Below are 5726 nucleotides of genomic sequence, written 5' to 3'. Positions count from 1 at the left end.
AGCTGTTGATTATGAGTGTCATTTCTTTTAGCTTGCATTAGGCACTCATCTCTAAATAAGGCTTCCCATTGTACAAATAATGGACTGGGGAGGGTAGATCTACAAATGTCTCTCCAATCTTGGGGAAGCAGGTTAGCATTAAATGTTTGTAGTATAGATTTAGCCCAAGGAGCATGAATGTCATTTTCACGTACAGCCTGGCATAATTCTTTAAGATCTGTAGCTGGGAGTGGGTACCAGGCTAGGGGGCGTTTTCTGGTTATTTGTAAGTTAACAGGAAAAGCCTCTACCGGTGGGTTTTGGGGGTCCTGAGACAGCTGAGGCTGGAAATTTTGAGACTGGCAGCTTTCACTGTCTCTAAGGTTACACAGCTGCTCTGTGGCTGTAAGGCATGTCTCACCAGGGGGTGGAGGGGGAGGGGAATTTAGCTGAGAATAATTTGTAAATTGACAGAAAAAGCCTGTATTGGTGGGATTTGGGAGTCCTGAGACGGCTGAGGCTGGGAATTTTGAGGCTGGCAGCTTTCACTGTCTCTAAGGCTACACAGCTGCTCTGTGGCTGTAAGGCGTGTCTCCACAGGAGGCAGTCGAGGTGGAGGGGGAGGAGGGGATTTTACCTGAGAATCTTTGGTAACTTTTGAAATTTGGGCGTTAGTATCTGGGCTTGTTGAATCAGCAAGAGAGGGGTGAGGATTAATTTTGCTGATGGGTGGATTTTGTGTGGCTTGGAGAGATTTTATTTTTTGGAGTTGTTCAATCTGTTACTGAGCAATTTTTTGGCTCTTTTTTATCATTTAAAACCTCTCTTTTATTATTCTCTGGTGCCTGTAAACTTTCCTCAATTTTAGGTGGGTTTTTTAAGCATTGCTGGATGGCTGCCATTATTGGAAAAAATGAAAGAGGAAAATTATGCTTTTCTTGGATTTCTTTCTTATAGGCCAAATGTGAAAGAAAGTTCCACACCTCAGGATCAGATATGTCTGCTGATAAGACCCAGGGTGCAAATTGATACACCTCATTCCAAAATTTTAAGCTTTCTTCTTTTGAAATTTTAAGTCCTCTAGATTTGAGCAGGATTTTAAGAGAACGAATTTGGCATTTTCTTGGCATGATGCAGAATTTCCCATTGTAAAGGGAAGATGTTTTTACAGCAGTGGGACACTAGAGGGCCGAAGCGCCTTGGCAAGTGATAAGCCTCTAGGTTTGCAGAAAAAAAAGTTTTACTTTTAAATCTTTTGTCTGGGAGCCGCTTTTGAGCTGCAGGTGCTCTGTAGGGGCTAGTTAATTTAAATTTTCACTGAACCGGTTTCAGCTGTGGTTTGAATGCCTTGGGGGCAGGGTAACAGAGGGACGTTTACCTTAGAAACTGACTCCAAGGCTTACGTGAAGATCCCTGGAACTTTGGGGATTTTTTTTCTAGCAGTGTTCAGATAGAAAAGTTGGGTGAAGTGATGGTTCCCAAAGGGACATGCCTGAAATTAAAATTTCAGGGGATCCCAGTGGTTCCCAGCACGAGACCTTACCGCAAATTTGAGGGGCTGGCGGCCACTCTGTGGCTTTTAACTGGCCGTTGCATCACCAGGTTTGATATATTAAAAAGATATCTAGATAGAGGTCTTTGTCCACACCTGTACAGGCAGTCGGGGTCCGTTAGGGGATCAGAAAGACCTTCAGCTAACACCAGGGGGTAGCCCTGGCCAGAAAGCGTCAGTTGTTTCTCTGGCCCTAGCGGTCCAACGCGAGGACTTTTAGACCGGAAAGAAAAGGAGGAAATTTAGAAGAGATTTTTGTTACCCTCCTGAGGGGGAGGGATACTCACAGATCCTGCATTTCCGTGGGCACCAGCTCCTAACTGGCACGAGGTTCAGAGGCTCTCACATTGGGTGCCAGGTATGGGGCACGCTGGGCGCCAGATATGAGGTGCACGGGTATCTCGGGGTCCCCGCGCACACCTGGAGAGTCACGGCGCGAGTCCCGCAGGCTTCTCCGCCGTGCCGCGTCCTGGAAGCTGCGGCAGATCTGGCCACAGGTGGGTCTGCTTCTCTGGCCGTGCGTCACTGTCCGCCGCTTCGGTGTTGAAAGTCCCTGCTGCTAAGGCTTTGCTCAGCCGTGTCTCTGCCCTGATTTCACCAGTGCACCTTCCTCAATATGCGAGTTCCACCGGCCGCTGGAACACAGCTCCTAGTGATCCAGCTCTCTATTATTGAGAGAAGACTGGGATATTTTTATACTGTAGGGGCAGTGGTAAAAGCTTTAGCTGATAGGTATTTTGGGGATGCCTCATTTGCGTGTGGAAATGGGCTCCTGCCAGGCTGCTAGACTGTCAGACTGCTTGAAAAATCACATAGGAAAGCATGGTATTTCCAGAGCCAGAGGCCATGTTTTCTATGGTGGCTACTTCAAAGGAGAGTTAGGAAGATGCCAGGTACTCTGCTGAAAGGAGTCATCTGCATATGAAACCGAGCCCGTGGGCCACCTGGACATGGAGAGACTATGACTTCACAGCAGGGGTCCCCAACAAAAGAGCAAAAGACTATCTAAATGTAGTTATTGATATGTGTGATGCAATGTAATAGTTTTTATGTTTGAAGTTTACACTGAAAGGTACTAGTAAAGGCTTACCAGTCAGAAAAAAATGCTAACTCTTGCAAATCAACAAGAGCTCATAGAAATGGCCCTATTTGTGTTTCTACTATAAGCATAAACATATTTATTGGAAATAGGGCAAAACTAACAAATGTACAATAGACAAATGAGGAAACACAAATTTCAACAAATATATTAAAATAATCTCATTAGGAAAGATAGTGTAAATTAAAACAATAATAGAATAGCACTTCGAACCCTATAGAATAACAAATAATAATTTACAATCAAATTTGGAACTATCAGTAGAAAAAATCTTATCAAGGGAGTTTGAAGAAGTGATAAAATTTTTGTAGAAAGCAGTGTGTGTGTGTGTGTGTGTGTGTGTGTGTGTGTGTGTGTGTTAGAGAAACTCATAGGATTGTTCACCAGAGAGCAAACAGGCAATATTAAACCATTAACTAATGGGGAAATGATAAATATATTTTATACAACAAATAATTGAATGAACTACATCTGAATCAAAATAATTAAGTTTGAACATATAATATTGAAAGGTAAATTTCAAAAACTATGTACAGCAGATTTGTATCAGTGAAGAATCTAAAAATATAGAATATGAAAATATATATTACATTTTATAGATAAGTAGCATGTATCACAGAAATAAGGTAGTTGACAGGGAAATGACATAAGTGTCTTTAATGGACTAAATGAACTCACATCTTGAAAAATGCTGTAAAAAACAGTAGGTGTTGCTGCATCCATCCTACTTGAGAAACAATTCTCCCAACCTTCAAATCACTATGAAATCTCTCTGTTGTCAATAAAACCATCTGAGTGGCATGAAGTCACCATTAGATATTTTGGAAGTTTCATGATGATTTCCAAGAGAGTTTTATAAACTTTTGGCTTCATATGACCTTTTTTTGGGAAACCCAGTTGTCTTGATAATCTAAGGTGCAAAAGAGAAGGTAATAGCTCCATATGGCTACCTTCAGTTACTGAAAAGTTAATTGCACAGATATTTCATCCTATTGATGACAGATTACAGGTACCTGGAATCAATTCTATACACATATATATGTGGTAAAAGTTAGACAACGATATCAAAAAAAATGAAAAGTATAAACATCCAACCTCAAGGTAGTGGTTAGAACAAGCAAAAAAAAGTTTGTGAGCTTAGGGATATAACCATTTAATTGCCTTTCAAAAGAAGAAAAGATTATAGGAACATTGGTTCATGAAAGCAGACCCAATTTCTGTATTCCTTACAAACACAAGTTCAGAGTAACAAGATATAAACTTCAAAACAGAGAAAAGCATTTACAGTGAAATCAAGTGACAAGCTACCCTCACACACCCTAACATTCAAGAAAGCAAAGACAAATCAGGGGGAAAGAGCAAAGAAGCCACAAGAGAGATGCCTGGCTGGAGGTCACAGGTATTGATGTGGAAGTGCTGCAGCAAGCTTGAGCGTTGTATCTGAATGCTGAGAACTTTACCCACTCATTAGTTGGTAAATGCAAGAGATTTCCTGCAAAGAAGAAAAGAGTTGCAGAAGTCTCCCTGGGACACCTCAACACTGATCAGGAAGGGCTCACAGAACACACTGAGATGAAAGTGCCAGGATAAAAGCAAACTACAGCAAGACTAACAACACAGCTCTGGATTTTATGCTGGCATGAATTTAGCAGCTCCAAGACACACCTAGCCAAGAGGACTTCGAGTTTTCTGTATCTAAAAATGGACTTGAGATGCTTTGAGAAGCACTTTTATGTAATTTCAATATTGGTCTCCTCAAACATGCTCCTACTATTTTTGTGAAAGTTTACAAATACTGAAGTCAAAGAGTTCTGTTTTGTTTCTTGCCTTCTCACTTCTCAAACAAGTTTGAAAGTTATCTTGTAACCCACTTTTTTGTTGTCAGAAAAATTTCTCATCAGTAACTGCTTCAAAGAACTTCAGTGGTGTCAAGCTGTCCTCTAAAGATCTATGTTCATCCCATAGAGAGTGCTACTCTAAGCCTTAACTACAGAAACTTTTCAAGGAATAGCCATGAATGCAGAGACATATTGCTGCTTAAGCTGCCTAGAGTAAGTAATAGTTGAGGGCTCAGCCCTACACAAGTTGCTCATGCTACCCACTTTAAGGTTCAAGGAACACTGTGAAAGAGGGGATGAAAAGAATATAAGAGCCAGAAAGCAGGTAGAAGGGCTGAGAAACGGCACACATTGGAATCAGGATTTCAAAGCACGTATGGCTGCCTGCACCGGACCTGCACAAGACTGGGTTCACAAGAATCAATCATGGCTCAGGGAGGGGATGACCTGTCCCTATCCCTCTCTGCTGAGCTATTATTGGTCATTAATGGAGTCAGGGAGAAGGGAAGAAATTGTCTTCAGTTATATTAACATTGGTAAGCCTACCAGGTTCAAAAGGTTAACTCTTAAACCCATGACCATACAGATGGCTATGGTTAAACCCAGCAACTCAGCGAGTCATAAAAACAAGACAAAAAGACACGAAAAAGAAAAGGAATTGTAGGAGGGAGGAGGTGGTTCAGTGGGGTAGAGAGTGAATAATCAGAATGCACTATATACATGTATGAAATTGTCAAAGAACAAATTTAATAAAGGGTTTTTATAAAAAAAGAATTTTCATCATTAGTCAGTGGTTCAAACTACTCACATTCAGCCACTGGATCATACAGTGGGAAGAGGCAGAGTGTAAACTGGAATTATCTAAAATCCTTTCAAACTATGGTAACTTATTTTTGTCTGTCTACATCATAGTTGTATATGCATTCCTAATGTGTGAGATCAAATGTAAAGCCTGAAACTCTGAAACTCTTAGAAGAAAACGTTGGGAAAACCTACAAGATATAGGTGTAGGAAAGGACTTTCTAAACCGGACACCAATAGCCCAGGAAACAAGGGCAAGAATTAACAAGTGGGACCTCATTAAACTAAAAAGCTTCTGTACATCAAAGGAGACAACCAAGGAAACAAACAGAAAACCCACAGAATGGGAGAAAATCTTCACCAGCAATACATCTGATAGAGGTTTAATTACCAGAATATATAACAAACTTAAAAAACAGAGACCCAAAACAAGAAGCAACCCAATTGAAAGATGGGC

This window comes from Nannospalax galili, unplaced genomic scaffold, assembly GCF_000622305.1.
Source record: "Nannospalax galili isolate Female #2095 unplaced genomic scaffold, S.galili_v1.0 scaffold1259, whole genome shotgun sequence".
NCBI classification, from domain to species: domain Eukaryota; kingdom Metazoa; phylum Chordata; class Mammalia; order Rodentia; family Spalacidae; genus Nannospalax; species Nannospalax galili.
Note: the sequence above shows the minus strand (reverse complement) of the source record.